A 16,740-nucleotide genomic window follows, 5' to 3' on the forward strand; every position below is an offset into this window, starting at 1 on the left:
CCAAGGACAAAGCTCAGAAGGAGTCACATTCTTATTCTTTCCCAAGGACAAAAATTTCACGGTTTATGATGTCCTGATAAACCTTTCCAGAGTTTATTTTTCATGACCCAAACATAGCATCAGAGCCAAAAGTACATGTCTACCCTACCCCAGACCTAGAGTTATAGCCATTCCTGGGAGAAATCTATTTCCTAAATGCCAGGCCAAGGCAAGAGGCATGCAACTAAACAGACTTTGGCCCTCAGGTCAAAAGATAAAATTGATTTTCTCCATGCATGGATCACTGGGACAAAGTGATCTTTATGTCCTCAACATATGAGCACCATAAGACTAAGACTCCCTCAATCCCTTGGCAAGATCAAAAATGACCAGAGACACCACCTTACCCTAATCATCTTCTTATAAGCACACCAGGCACCAATCATGTAGATGAAGCTACAACAAGCCTTAATCATCAAGCCTCAAAAACACTAGTCCTGTTCCAGCGGGTCTTCATCAGTAGGCCTCAACAGCAGACCTTAAGCTCCATCAGGACAAAGAGCCCTAGGGCCTTAAACATCAGGACAAACCAAAATTGGCATCACAGCACCAGCCCAAGGTTGTATAGGTCCTGACCACTAGTCTTCACTTTTACTTGAAATATATCCCAAGATAATGATTGCTCTGGACTCTGCACCCTAGGCCATAGATACATGAGGTCTGACCAGTAGAATAAATGCTTCCCTTGTCTATAAATATTAATTCACACTCCACTGTCTTCCTACCATTGACCAAAAGCTTCTATACCATACCTTTACTGAGTCACAAACAAAAACTGCATGCCAGGAGATAAGCTGAGTGCATCTCTGATATTCAATCTGCACCTCTGCCCATCTTTTACCAAAAGGATCTACAAGGGTCTTACCCCTGGACCACATCTCCACTTCTATAATTCTCCAATTCTGATCATGGGACTCCTGATCTTGAACACCACATCAAAACTTTACCAAATCCCAAAACTTCTAGGCCATAGCTCTACCTATCCTAGATCACTGAGCAAAAAAGCCTAAGACTATACTCCAAAAAATCAAAGAAAGAGGAAAATTACTCATATATATGAGAATACATATAGCAGCTTTTTTCATGGGGTCAAGCAATTAGAAACTAAGGTGAAGCTCATCAATTAGGGAATTGGGAAGATATATATGTGTATATATATATATATATATATACATGATACATATATGTATGCATACATTATATATACATATATACATACACACACATACACATACAGATATAGATATATGAATGCAATGGAATACTATCGTGCTGTAAGAAATAATGAAGGGGATAATTTCAGAAAATCCTGGCAAAACTTACATGAATTAATGAAAAGTGAGGTGAGCAGATCCAGGAGAACAATTTATATAATAGCAACAATGTTGTAAAAACAAAAAACTTTGAAAGACTTCCAAACTCTTATCCACACAATGACCAAGCACAATTCCCAAAGACCTAATGATGAAACATGCTATCCACCTCCAGACAGATAGATTCAAGAGTTCAGACTGAAGCATACTCTCTTCTTTCTTTTTAGATATGATTAATGCAGGGATTCATTTTGCTTGACTATGTATGTTTTTAATGGTTTTTTAAAATGTTTTATGCCTTTTTGATGGTCAAGGGAAAGGAAGGTGGGGAGGGCAAGAATATGGAATTAAAAACAAAATAAAAATGATTGAAAAAAGAAGGAATATTCATGCAACTGTCAGGTTCCTAGAGAAACTATTACAGAAAATGTTTCTTTCCTTGTTGAGGTTGCCCGATGGTCCTAGCCACTGCCCTCTCAACCCTAGCACCAAGCACCATATCTACTGCAGTAGAGAAGAGTTAAAGATAGTCTTAAATAGGGATGTGGTAGTTGAGGAAAAGCAGGGAGTCAAAGAACAATCTAATCCAATCCAATACATTAAATAGTATTTTACATACAGTAAATTAAGTACTGTGCTAAGTGCTGGGAATACATAACAACAACAACACAGTCCCTGCCCTCACAGAGCTTATAATCAAATGGAGGAAAGACAACAGGACACTGGAAGGGGTTGCCACCAGGGGGTACCCATTGTAGAGGTGGAGGGGGCAATAGTTCTATGGAGTTCAAATCAAGCAAAACTGCAGATGGAAAGCAGAAAGCTGGAAAGTCCAGGACCTCACTGTCTATAAAGGAAAGCCGTGGGAGGAGTCTACCCTCCACCCCTCCAATCTGAAGGTAGAGGAGGCTGAGGGGGTTGGGAAGATGTTACTTATCCAAAGCTGAATTAGCAGGATAATGAGGCGACTTCAGGTGATCAGCTTCTCCTGGGGGAGGCATCATGCTCGGTGGAATTCCAACCAAGCAGAGCTGCAGGTGCAGGCCCAGACATCAAGGATCAGGGAGGACAGTGGTAGAAATTCCAAGTTAAGGAAGCGGTATCATAATGTGCTATCTTCTGGGCCTCCTTTCCTAGCTTGCTTGTTGTGTTTTAAGGCATTGAGCATGACTTTTGTTCTTCTGACAGATAGTTAGTTTGACTCTTGTTCCATTAGGGGTAGGGGTAGAATTGATCTATATTTACTTCTGTTGAACTGCCAGTATTTTGGTGCTTGTTTCCCCCCCTTCATTTATTGATTGATCTATCTATTCATTCATTCATTTAACTATTTATCTGTTTGTTTACTTACCTATTTACTTTTCAAATAGGAGATGATTCAACTTCATCACATACAGTTTGGCTTTAAGACAGACTGCTCCAGTAATACCCAAAGACCAAGTAGGATCCTAATCCTAGTGTGTTGTGAATCAGCCTTGAGGTAGATCTGAAGTTTCAAGAAAGGAAAGGCATATGAGATTACAATGTATTTTTGATAGATACTTAGTTTGTTTGGGATGTTGGAGGAGAATTGATTGTATAAGAATATGTTCTTTTTTCAGCCATTCCAGCATAATAATAAATAGTGAATCCCAGGCTTGATAAGTGGCATGGATGGGCTATTGGTGGGGAAAGGGGGGGTAGTTTTGTTTTGAGTGTAATAATAATTATTTTTCTTCATTTTCTTTTATATGCCTCAAAAGCAAAGGGGGGGGGAAGAGAGATGGGGTTCTAAGTCAAACTGGGTAGACCCCAACTATCCCCAGTAATTTTAGAGGAGATCTACATACGAGAAGTAATAGAATCTTTGCATCTTCTCAACAGAACTCACTTGCAAAACAAAACAAAACATTTATACTGATGGGGAAATTTCTAGAATTTAATCTGTTTTTCCCCTTTCCTTTGCCACCATGCCCCTCTTAGGTTTTCCTACTTTTCTCTGAAGCTAAACTTTATTTTTCCCACTTATGTCTATCTCTGTCACTGCTTTTCTTATTTGGTGAAAACAGGCTTACCTGCCCAAGTGCAGCTGACCTAATCAAAACCTTGGACCTAAACTGGAAATAAGAGAGGATGCCATTTAAAAAAATCACCTACCCTTATTTTCCATTCCATTCAGCAACCAATGATTCAATGTCTACTATCAGGCACTGTGCTAGGTTCAGGGAAGACAGGGGGGAAAAGTCTGCCTTAGAGGAGCTTATGTTTTCGGTAGCAACATGTTCACTGATAAGTAAATACAAATTACACACCTAGTAAGTGCAGAGTAATTTCAGGAGCCTGGAAGCACTAACAATTGAGGAACTGATAAGTACTTTGTGTAGAAACTGGAACTTTGCAGTCTACAGAAAACAAAAGATTGAACATTTCTTGTATAGGTTCATTGCTGGGTAGGTCATTGTTTGGGAGTTCCATTTGATCCACAGCTTCTCTGAGATGGCTCTGGGGCTTGAGTGTGGCCATACCTAGAAGGGAATGTAAAAACAAAAATTTGAGCTTCTGAGAGAAAAGACGACTTCTTCAAAATACAAAGAGGTTCCAGATCTCCCTACCTCAAAGAAGAGCTTGAGGCACATTACTGCATGTTACAGTGGAAAAAGCACTGACAAAGGATATGAACAGGCAGTTTTCAGATGAAGAAATTAAAGCTATCTGTACTCATAAAAAGAAATGCTCTAAGTCACAATTGATTAGAGAAATGCAAATTAAAACAACTGTGAGGTACCACATTATACCTATCAGATTGGTCAATATGACGAAAAAAGGATAATGATAACTGTTGGAGAAGATGTAGGAAAATTGGAACACTAATGCATTGTTGGTGAAGTTGTGAATGGATCCAACCATTCTGGAGAGCAGTTTGGAATTATGCCCAAAGGGCTATAAAACTGTGCATATCATTTGAGCCAACGATACCACTGCTAAGTCTGTATTCCAAAGAGATCACAAAAAAAGGGAAAAGGACCTACATGTACAAAAACATTTGTAGAAGCTCTTTTTTAGCAGCAAAAAATTGGACATGGAGGGAATGCCCATCAATTGGGGATTGGCTGAACAAGTTATGGTATATGAATGTAATGATATTGTGCTCTAAGAAATGACGAGCAGATGAATTTCAGAAAACCTTGCAAAGACTTACATGAACTAATGCTGAATGAAGTGAGCAGAACCAAGAGACTGTTGTACACAGTAACAGCAACACTGTGTGATCACCAACTTTGACAAACTTATCTCTTCTCAGCAGTACAATGATCTAAGACAATTCCAAAAGACTTATGATGGAACATCCAAAGAAAGAACTATGGAGTTTGAATGCAGATTGAAGCATACTATTTTCTCTTTTTTGTTTTTTTTTCTTTCCTGTGGTTTTCCCCTTTTGTTCTGATTCCTCTTTCACAACATGACACAGAAATATCTTTAATATGATTGTACATGTATAGCCTATATCAGATTGCTTGCCAAATTGGGGGGGGCGGGAGAAGGAGGGAGGGAGAGAGAAAAGAATTTGGAACTCTAAATCTTGTAAGAGTAAATGTGGGAAACTATCTTTACATGTCATTGGAAAAAATAAAATAGTGTTAAGTGGAAAAAATAAAATAAATATTTTTTGAAAAGAATACTGAGAGAGAACCTAGATTCAAATCCTGCTTTTTGATGCTTACTATTTGTAGGACCTGTTATGTCAACTTAACCTCCTGGAGCCTCAGTTTGCTTATCTATAAAATGAAGGGGGTGGACCCATGACCTCCTTTAGTTTAGCAATAATGAGTTTCAAATAAATTTACAGAGTTTGGAGCACCTCTAGTTGGATCTCACATTCAGAGTTACTCTGATCTCCCCGTGGTACTTGATGAGAACTTACGGTATTATCCCTTCCCAGGGAGCATTTACACTGTATTAGGGACTCTTAAAAGAGGAAATTTCTAATAGTAGGATTTCAGTCCCTTCAGAAAGAATTTCATGAGGTTGGAAGAAACAGTGTAACAACTCAAGTTCCTAGATGTACCCACACTCCTATCAAAGGGAGAAAGGAATAACAACCATTTATATAGTGCCAACTACATACCAGGAACTGTGCTAAGTACTTTTTAAATATTGTTTCATTTGATCTTCACAACAACAAAGTGAGGGAGGTCCTGTTATTATCCCCTTTTACATTTGAGGTTAAGTGACTTGGCTAGGGTATTCAGCTAGTGTCTGAGGCCAGAATCGAGCTCAGATCTTCCTGACTCCAAGCCCTGCCCTCTGTCCATTGCAAACCAGCTGCCTCATCAAAGAAAGCAGGATTAATACTTAAGAGTACGAAAACATATAACAATTCTATTTGTCATTTGGTTAGTGTGAAAGAAAATTCACATTAGGCACTCAACAAAGGCTTTTAAAATTAAATTAACAAGAATTACATCCATAAAATAGGAGGAATAAAAGTGAATTACTCTGAGAATTCTGACTATAGTATAGGCAATTTGGTGGGTTATGAGAAAGATACAAAATGAGGGACTCTCCCTACTCACAAGAATTTTATAATCTAATAGAAAAAATGGGATGCAGAGTCAAATAAGTATAACACAATGTATAAAATGTGTTAAGTGTCAGAGAATGCACACAGTGTTAGGTCAAAGGAAAAATGGGTCACTTTCATCAGGCTCAGAGAAGGCTTCAAAAACAAAGTATATTTTGATTAAGTCTTGAAAAATAAGTAGGGTGAAAAGGGAAGGAAACAATCTTTTATTAAACACCTGCTATGTGCCAGATACTGTGATAAGCATTTTCTTCAAGATTTCAACAGGAGCAGATGGATAGTAGGGCATTCTAGGTTAAAGGAACAATAGGAGTAAATACATAGGTAGGAAGGCACAGAGTGAGTCAATATAGAGGAATAATCTGTGTTAGCCATAGCATAGAATATGGAAAAGGGACTAGTGTGGGTTAAGGGTGAAAAGCCAGGTCGAAGTCAAGTTGTGGTTGACCTTGAGGTTTGACATTTGGTAGGCAAGAAGAGTGGCTGAAAGGTTGGGTTTGGTTTTTTTGTCTGTTTAATTAGACAATCACTTGACCATAGCCATGCACTATGGTCAGGATGAACTGTGAGAAGCAGAGAGTGAAACCAGCGTAAGTCCAGATGTTACTGCAGTAATAACACTACTTTCCCATTGGATAATTATTTCAAAATGGGAGATGCCTTCCATCTTATACAGTCAAGACTTCCCTCAGGCATAGAGCTAATGATTTGTAAGTTGCCAAGATGAGAGCCCTATATGCTTTCTCTCTTAAGGGGAATGGACCTTAGTCCTAATCAAGTGAGCAGTTTCTGACTCCTAAAGTAGAGGAAAATATCTTTACCTCACAACTTACATCTTTGATTTACTTTCAAAAAGACAGTAATTTTAGGCAGGCCTGAATATGATCGTGCCTTTATTCATGAATGTTTTAAGTTGGTTTAGTATAATTTTCTTATTCTTTTAAAAATTTATTTAGTATTTTATTTTCCCCAATTGCATATAAAAACATTTTGACATTCATTTTAAAATTTTGAGTTGGAAATTCTCTCCCTCTCTCCCCCTGCCTCATTGAGAAGGCAAGCAATTTGATACAGGTTATACATACATAGTCACACAAAACATATTTCCGTATTAGTCATGTTGTAAAACATAGACCCCCTGCCCCCCAAAAAACAAGAAAAATAAAATTAAAAAGTATGCTTCAATCTGTATTCATACCACATCAGTTCTTTTTTCTGGGGATCAATAGCATTTTTCATCATAAGTCCTTCAGAGTTGTCTTGGATCATTGTATTGCCGAGAATAGTTAAGTCATTCATAGTTTATCATCTTACAATATTGCTGTTACTATGTACAATGTACTCCTGGTTCTATTCTTTTCACTTTGTATCAGTGCATGTATGTCTTTCCAAGTTTTTCTGAGAGCATCCTGCTCATCAGTTCTTATAGCACAATAGTACTCCATCACAATCATATACCACAACTTATTCAGCCATCCTCCAAGTGATGGACATCCCCTTAGTTTCCAATTATTTGCCACCAGAAAAGAGATGCAAAAATATCTTTGTACATATGGGTCCTTTTCCTTTTTTTTATCCCTTTTGGGATAGTGACCTAGTAATGGTATTGTTGGATCAATTGCTGGGTCACAGTTTTATAACTCTTTGGGAATAATTCCAAATTGCTCTACATAATGTTGAATCAGTTCACAACTCCACCAACAATGCATTAGTGTCTCAATTTTCCCACATTCCCTCCAACATTTGTCATTTTTCTTTTCTATCCTATTAGCCAATCTGATAGGTGTGAATTAGTACCTCAGAATTGTTTTAATTTGCATTTATCCAATAAATAGTCATTTAGAACGTTTTTTTTAATATGGCTATAAATAGCTTTAATTACTTCATCTGAAAGACTGTTCATATCCTTTGACCAGTTATCAATTGGGGAATGGCTCTTTTATAATTTTGACTCAGTTCTCTATGTATTTGGGAAATGAAGCCTTTATCAAAGAAACTTGCTTCAATTTTTTTTTCACAGTTATGATTACTGTATTTCCCTTCATCTTATTTCCCCCCTACTTATTCTATTCTCTCTCCTTTCACCCTGTCTCTCTTCAAAAGTGTTTTACTTCTACTTCCTCCTCCAATCTGTCCTCCCTTCTTTAACTCCATCTCCCATTCTTTTATTCCCTTCCCCTCCTACTTTCCTGTAGGGTAAGATAGATTTCTATACCCAATTGAGTATGTTATTCCCTCTTTGAACCAATTCTGATCAAAGTAAGATACACTCACAACTCCCCCCAACCTCCCCAACCTTTCCCTCTGCTGTAAAAATGTTTTCTTGACTCTTTCACGTGAGATTAATTTATCCCATTCTACCTCTCCCTTTTCCTTTCTCCCAGTGCATTCCTCTTTCTCCCTTAATTTTATTTTTTTAGTTATCATCCCATCATATTCAATTCACACCTGTGTCCTCTGTCTTTATAAACGGCTTCTAACTGCCCTGATAATGAGAAAGTTCTTCTAAGTTACAAGTAGGACAAGTTCCTACAAGTTCCACGTAGGAACGTAAATAGTTTTACTATATCAAGTCCCTTCTGATTTCCCTTTCCTGTTCACCTTTTTATGCTTCTCTTAAGTCTTGTATTTGAAGGTCAAATTTTCTACTCAGCTCTGGTTTTTCATCAGGAATACACAAAAGTCCTCTATTTCACTGAATACCCATTTTCCCCCTGAAGGATTGTACTGTTTTCTGAGTAGGTGATTCTTGGTTGCAATCCTAGCTCTTTTGCCCACAGGAATATCATGTTCCAAGCCCTTTGCTTCTTTAATGTGGAAGCCACCAAATCTTGTGTTATCCTGACTGTGGCCAGCAAAGAGAGCCCTGTGATCTCCTTCTGACCTGTTGTTCAACCCTCTCACCCTCTGTGGGCTGAAAGCATTGGAAGCAGCCTCTGCTGCTGCTTATTCAGTCACTCCCAAGGTCTGTTCCTGATTTATGTGGGAGGGAGGTCCAGTCTACACTGGCATGACCTATACTGGACTGCACTCCACTCTCATCTGGGTATAACAGATCTTTCCTGGTGACTTTCTAAGTTATCATGGGCTGGAAGATTGTCTTACCTTGTGCTTTTGTGAGTTCTGCCACTCTAGATTTGCTTTAGGGCATAAGTTAAAGGTGTTCAGAGGAGTTTTGGGGAGAGCGCAGGGGAGTCCTTGCCTTTTCTCCACCATCAAGGCTCCACTAATTTTCTTGTTCCTACCAGTATTTAATTTAGCAAATAGTTATTGATTCTTGTCTTCAGATCACTGTTTTAGAGACTTACCAAAATTATAGGACCTTGAAGCTGGAAGCCAACTCAGAGGTCATCTTGTCCCATATATACCTGAACAGAAATGCCCTCTGCAGCAACTCAGATTAGTGGTTGTACACCTTTTGCTAGGTAGCACAGTTTAGAGAGTATTTGACTTAAAGTCAAGGACATCTGAGTTCAAATTGTGCCTTAGGTAGATCCTAGCTATGTGATCCTGGGCAAGTCATTTCACCTCAGCTTCAGTTCCCCTATAAAATGGGGATATTATAATAGTAATATTACATATTACAATTTACATAATGGGGACATTAGAACCTCACAGGATTGTTTTGAGGCTCAAATGAGATAACATACCTGAATTTCTTTGCAAACATTAAAATGCTATATGAATATTATGATAATGGTGATGGTGGTGGGGGTGTGATGCTGATGATGATGATGATGATGACGTTCATTGACAAGCGAGGTACAATATTTTATAGACCCCACTCCATTCTGAGCAGCTTTAATCTCCTCTAAAATTAGTTAATTTCTGCATTTGTAACTTATTATTACTCTTAACTCTGGACGTATGAAGGGGACTTCAGAAACTCAAAGGCAGCTATTGCACTCAAAGCCTTCTCCACTACAGGCTGAACTCTGCTTATTGGTTTAACCTGTTATTAAGAGAATAAATTTTGTTTTAAATAAAATATTAGCAAATAGATTATAGCAACTTATCACAAAGATAATACACTATGATTAGGTGGGCTTTCTACTTGGAATGCAGGGCTGGTTCAATATTAGGAAAACAGCGTAATTGACCACATCTATAACAAAATTGACAGAAATCATATGATTATCTCAATAGATTCAGAAAAAGCTTTTAACAAAATACAACACCCATTCCTATTAAAAACACTAGAGAGCATAGGAATAAATGGGGTTTTCCTTAAAATGATAAGTAGCATCTATCTAAAACCATCAGCAAGCATTATATATAATGGGGATAAGCTAGAAGCATTTCCAATAATATCAGGGGTGAAACAAAGATGTCCATTATCACCAATGTTATTCAATATGGTGTTAGAAATGTTAGCTTTAGCTATAAGAGAAGGAAAAGAAATTAAGGGATTAGAGTAGACAACAAAGGAACAAATCTATAGCTCTTTGCAGATAATATGATGGTATACTTAGAGAATATTAGAGAGACAACTAAAAAACTACTTGAAATATTTAACGACTTTAGCAAAGTTGCAGACTATAAAATAAATCCACGTAAATCATTGGCATTTCTATATATTACTAACAAAGCCCAGCAGCAAGAGATAAAAAGAGAAATTCCATTTAAAGTTACTGTGGAAAATATAAAATATTGCCAAGACAAACTCAGGCACTATGTGAACACAATTACAAAATACTTTTCATACAAATAAAGGCAGATCCAAATAATTGGAAAAATATCAATTGCTCATGGGTAGGCTGAGCTAATATAATAAAAATGACAATTCTACCTACATTAATTTACCTATTCAATGCCACCCCAATCAAACTACAAAAAAAATATTTTGTAGAGCTAGAAAACAATAATAACAAAATTCATCTGGGAGAACAAAATGCCAAGAATATCAAGGGGATTAATGAAAAAAAAATGCAAGGGAAGGTGGCCTAGCCAAACCAGATCTTAAACTGTATTATAAAGCAGCAATCATCAAAACTTCTTGGTACTGGTTAAGAAATAGAGTGGTGGATCAGTGGAATAGGGTAGGTGCAAAAAACATAGTAGTCAATGACTATAGTAATCTATTGCTAGATAATCCTAAGGACTCCAGCTTGTGGGATAAGAACTCACTATTTGACAAAAACTACTAGTAAAACTAGAAAATAGTATGGCAGAAACTAGGCATAGACCAATATCTTACCCCTATACCAAGATAAGGTCAAAATGGGTACATGATTTAGACTTAGGGATACCATAAGCATAGTAGAAGAGCAAGGAATAGTTTACTTGTCAGATCTATGTAGAAGGGAAGGATTATGACCAAACAAGAGACACAGAACATTATGAAATTCAAAATGGATAATTTCAATTACACTAAATTAAAAATTATTATTTGATTAAATTACATTTTAAAAATCAAATAAATTTGATTACATTAAATTAAAGCCAATGCAACCAAGATTAGAAGGGAATCAGAGAGGTAGGAAACAATTTTTATAGCCAGTGTCTCTGATAAAAGCCTAATTTCTCAAGTATATAGAGAACTGAGTTAAATTTATAAGAATACCAGTCATTCCCTGATTGATAAATGGTCAAAGGATATGAATAGGCAGTTTTCAGATGAAAAAAAAAAGCTATCTATAGTCAAATGAAAAAATGCTCTAAATCACTATTGATTAGAGAAATGCAAATTAAAACAACTCTAAGGTACCACCTTTCACCCATCAGATTGGCCAATATGACAGAAAAGGACAATGATAAATGTTGGCGAAGATGTGGGCAAATTGGACCACCAATGCATTTTTGGTGGAATTGTGACCTGATCAAACCATTCTGGAGAGCAATTTGAACTATGCCCAAAGGGCTATAAAACTGTGCATGCCCTTTGATCTAGCAATAACACGACCAGGTCTGCATACCAAAGAGATCATAAAAAAGGGAAAAGTACCCACATGTACAAAAATATTTATAGCAGCTCTTTTTGTAGTGGCAAAGAACTGGAAATTGAGGGGATACACGTCAATCGGGGATTGCCTGAACAAGTTGTAGTATATGAATGTCATAGAATACTATTGTTGTATAAGAAATGATGAGCAGGCAGATTTCAGAAAAACCTAGAAAGACTTACATGAACTGATGCTGAGTGAAATAAGCCAAACCAGGAGAACATTGTACACAGTAACAGCAACATGATGTGATGGCCAATTTGATACACAGCTCTTCTCAGCAATATAATGATCTGCCAGGGGTGAGGAACCTATGGCCTTAAAGCCACATGTGGCCATCTAGGTCCTCAAGTGCGGCCCTTTGACTAAATCCAAACTGAACAGAACAAACGTCCTTAAGGGATTCTAAGACAATTCCAAAAGACTCATGTTTGAAAATGCTATTCACATCCAGAGAAAGAACTATGGAGTCTGAATGCAGATCGAAGCATACTATTTTCTCTCTCTCCCTTTTTTTTCTTGTCTTTTCTTTCTCGTGGTTTTTCCCTTTTGTTCTGATTCTTCTTTTACAACATGACTAATGTGGAGATACATTTAATATGATTATACATGTATAGCCTATATCAGATTGCATGCTATCTTGGGGAGGAAGGAAGGAAGGGAAGGGGAAAAATTTGGAACTCAAAATCTTATAAAAGTGAATGCTGACAACTAAAAAAAAAGAGAAAAAAATAAAAATAAAAAAAGAATAAATTTTGGGTTTTTGTGTAGGGGGCCGAGTCCTTATGGAAAATCTCTAAGTCCTTATAGACTTTAGAGGTCAGTACGTATAGAGGCTTGCCTCGGAATAAATGCTCCCATCACTCTTGCCCTCACTCTGTTTGTTATGGTTTGTTAATTCTAAGTTCTTACTCATGCTTAGCCTTGAGGCCAGGTGGCTGACTCGGGTAGACGATGCTAAGAACTGGGCAGGGAAACAAGAGATATGAATTTTGGTATTAAAACTACTTTCTCATGAGAAAATGAGGATCTTTAGCTGCTTAGATTGTTTATGTTATTAATTAGCACTTGTACATCATTTCTCAAGGTACAAAGCTGTTTTCTATAGTATATAATCATGTAACACCTGAAATAAACTAGTCTTATGAGCATTAGTGTCAGACTCACCTAGCCCAACTTTTCTTTCTCCAGTTCCCCTTCCCCTTTTTCTTTCACTGCTCTGTCTTACACCACACCAGCTGCTGGCGTTTTTGGAGTTTGTAATCCAGCTGGGGAAGGGGACACAGCTACCTAGATTAGACAGACCAAAGATAGCCGCCAGTGCCTCTTTTGCATTTTGCTTAGCTTATATTTTCCATTTACTTATATGTGTACTGCTGCTTCTTCTGGTAGAAAAATAAGATTCTTGAGGCTCATGACTTTCAGTTTTGTCTTTGTATCCTCACGTAGAAAGTGCTTTAAAATTCCTGTTGATTGACAGAAGGCAAAACAGAAAATGCAAGAAGCATTAAGAGGCTACGAATCCTGAGTCACAAGCAATAAAGGACAGAAATAACAGGAGAAAACAATGTTTCCCTTAGGACTGAGAGGAAAAATCCTCCAAAGTGAAGGTGGAGATTTTTTGTGAGAGCATGGAGGAAGATGTCATGAAAGAACATAAACACTCAAAGGATCATGAGTCAATTTATTACTCATCAACATGCAAGTGTGCAGCTCCTTAGCCCTGGAACAGTAGTGGATAGAGTGTGGTGCCTGAAGTGGAATCCTCTTTCTGAGTTCAAATCTGGCCTCAGATGCTTACTAGCTTTGTGACCTAGGTAAGTCACTTAACTCTGTTTGTCACTTACCTTAGTTTCCTCACCTGTAAAATAAACTGGAGATGGAAATAGCTAAGCACTCTGGTATCTTGGCCAAGAAAATCTCAAATGGGGTCACAAAGAGTCAGACATGACTGAAAACAACTGAATAACAAGAATATACACATACATATCTATACACTATATGTGCCTGTATATAAAACACTTCTTTGTTCCTGTACTTTTATGTTTATCATTCTTTCTACGTAATGACTGAACAACAGCCCATGAAAACACAGATAGTGACTGAGGTATATGGTAGGATGTGTACTCCAATGGAGAACATATGTCATCTGAGTCTCTGACCTTTTTACTGATTATTGTTAGGCAGATTCACAGGAACTGAGTGGGAAGGGGTCCTTTAGGTCAATCAGCCAGTGATCTGGATCCCAAGCCCCCTTATTAATCTAAAGGTCATTGGGCTTAGGAAAGTTTTCTAACTTTGCATACATGGATTAGATGAAGTTTGATAACTTACATCATTAGCCCTAAATATAGCTGACCAAATCACTTATTGGGTACATACAAATTTCCCAACACATAAACAGGTCAATCCGTGGTCAAACATGAAGTTACTTCTGTCAGCTAGGATCTAACAATAAGCCAGTCTTCACATTATAACAACAACATAGATTTAACCCGAAAACCTGCAGGTGAATCTGGGGCCTAAATGGGACGGAGGCATCATGACCATAAATGGAAGAGAAGCTATAGAAATGTAGTGTGATTCAGGACTGATGGCAGAGATGGCCATGGTAGATTGAAGAGGTATTAAGAGAAACGGTCTCTGGGGATATTTTGATAAAACTCTCTAATGTGGTTTGACAAACAGAGTAAATTGAATGGACTGATGCAAATCAGTTCTTCCAAGTATGCCATGCCATAAAGGCCTTTGCAAAGTCAAATTAAATATAGTTGTGCACTCACTTGACTAGCACATCTCTGATGGGGAACAAAAGGGATAATAAGTCAGAGAATAGATCCTAGGACAGAAATTGAAATTCAGAGCTTGTTTTTTTAAAGGGAAAAGTTGTCCATCCTGTCTTAAGTTAGAGGTACCTGTAAAGGGACAGAGACAGAGACAGAAAGAAGTAGAGTGTAGAGCACTGAGAATCCTTGCTCTGATACCATCATATACCATGGTGCTCTCAATCACAAATTTAGATTGCACTTTGTACAGGGCATCTTATTTCTTCCTAAGGAACCTATTTGTGATTAGGATATTCTTAAATCAAGGCAGCAACGTTTTGGTTATGTTCTCATGATCTGATCGATGAGAATTTCCATATATGTGCTTCATTAACAGAGGGAGTAGAATTTTCTGCCTTATGTTTTTCCCCCCAAACAGAATTCAAAACAGCTCAACATAATAACCATAAGCAGTATTATCAATCTATGTTATAAGATAGAACAGCAAGATACACATAAATGGAATGCCTAATTTTGATTTAGTATACGTCTATCACAGAGAATCACAGAATTTCAGTTTCAGAAAGAACCTCTAAAGTTGTATAACCTATCCACACTTTAGTGAAAATCTTTCAACAAGACCCTCAAGAAGTAGTTGTTATACAACCCTTTTTTGACTTCTAGTGAAGAATTGTTACCTCCCAAGGCAGAATTTTTCAATTTTGGATAGCTGTAACTACTAGAAAGTTTTTCCTTACTTAAAGTCTAAGATTGTCTCTTTGCAACTTCCACTCACTGTCCCTCTGGGGCAAAGAACAAAACTAATCCTTTTTCCATCCAATTGCATTTCCTTCAAGTATTTGATGACAATTATCCTGTCCCAGAACTAAACATCTGTTCCCAGTTCCTTCTAATGATCCCAGGATAGCACAAGCTAGAGATCTCTCACAATTCTTGTGGTCCTCCTCAGAATGTTGTCTCATCTCCTTCTTAAAGTACAGAGTCCAGAACTGATGGACTCCACAGCAGAGCACAGAAAGACTCTCATCCTACATCCAGTGCAGTGGTTTGAGCATGGGAGTTGGGAGTTAGGATACTCAAGTTCAAATCCTACCTCAGACACCTATTAGCTGTGTGATCCTGAGAAAGTCACTTAAGCTTTCTGTACCCCAGTTTCCTCATCTATAAAATGGAGAGAAAACAGCATTTACCTCAAGGGGTTGCTGTGAGGATCAAAATGAGTTAAAACATGTAAAATGCTTTGCAAACCTTAAAAAGCTATATAAATGCTAGCTATTATTTTCCTAGTTCTGGACATTATATCACTAAAGCATCTAAACTATACTTCTGTCTGGTTCACCTATCTTCATCATGTCCACAAGATTAGCAAGAGAGAATTTGTCTAGTGTTCGTTAAAATCTAGGTAAAATATATCTATTGCATGACTACTAGCCTCATAAAGCTATTAAAAAAGAAAATGAGGCTTGATTTGAATAGCTTGTTCTTCATGAAACTCTGCTGCCTCTTTGTGGTCATTGCTTATTATTCCATTTATAGTATGTTCCAGATTTTTGCCAGGATTTAATGTCAAGCTTAAGTGTTCCAACACAGATTAGATTTTCTTTCCTGCTTTGAAAATTAGAACATTTCTTCCACGTTCAAGATTCCTATCTTTTTCTCTATAATCTTTCCGAGATCACTAATAGCAGCTCAGCAGTCTCACCCACTAGGTGTTGCAGCACCCTGGGATATAGTCCTTCTTTTCCTGATAGTGATTTGAGCTCAAGGGCATCTATTGGTGCTTGCTTACTGTCTCCCTACTAATCATAGGTTTTAATTCTTCATTAGCTGTTTTCGTTCTTTCCTTTCTAGATCATGGATAATTCTCCTTGTGAAAGAAAATAAAAGCAGAGTGAAGCAGCACTGGCTTTTCACTATCATCTGTTATTATTGTCTCATCCACACAGGGCAGCTGTCTGATCTCTTATTGATACTCTTTTTCTCTATATTGCTTATAACAAATCCCCACACATTTTCGTTATCTATGGCTTTTCTCAACAACTTCAGTTCGTTTTCAGTTTTAGCCCTCCTGATCACATTTTTATATCATCATTTGGTGT

At 37.4% G+C, this 16,740-nt stretch overlaps 1 long non-coding RNA gene across 1 annotated transcript; it reads right to left on the reverse strand.

Annotated features, from left to right (window-relative positions):
* Positions 1-2,709: 2,709 nt before the first annotated feature.
* On the reverse strand, positions 2,710-9,854 carry LOC110203551 (uncharacterized). Its single transcript, XR_002322992.2, has 3 exons — positions 9,564-9,854; positions 3,644-3,856; positions 2,710-2,838 (listed from the first exon to the last, which is right to left on the reverse strand). It is a non-coding gene; the product is annotated as an uncharacterized LOC110203551 (long non-coding RNA).
* Between the last annotated feature and the right edge of the window lie 6,886 nt (positions 9,855-16,740).

The sequence above is a fragment of the Phascolarctos cinereus genome, unplaced genomic scaffold (assembly GCF_003287225.1).
Source record: "Phascolarctos cinereus isolate Bilbo 61053 unplaced genomic scaffold, phaCin_HiC Scaffold_726;HRSCAF=1367, whole genome shotgun sequence".
Taxonomy (NCBI): Eukaryota; Metazoa; Chordata; class Mammalia; order Diprotodontia; family Phascolarctidae; genus Phascolarctos; species Phascolarctos cinereus.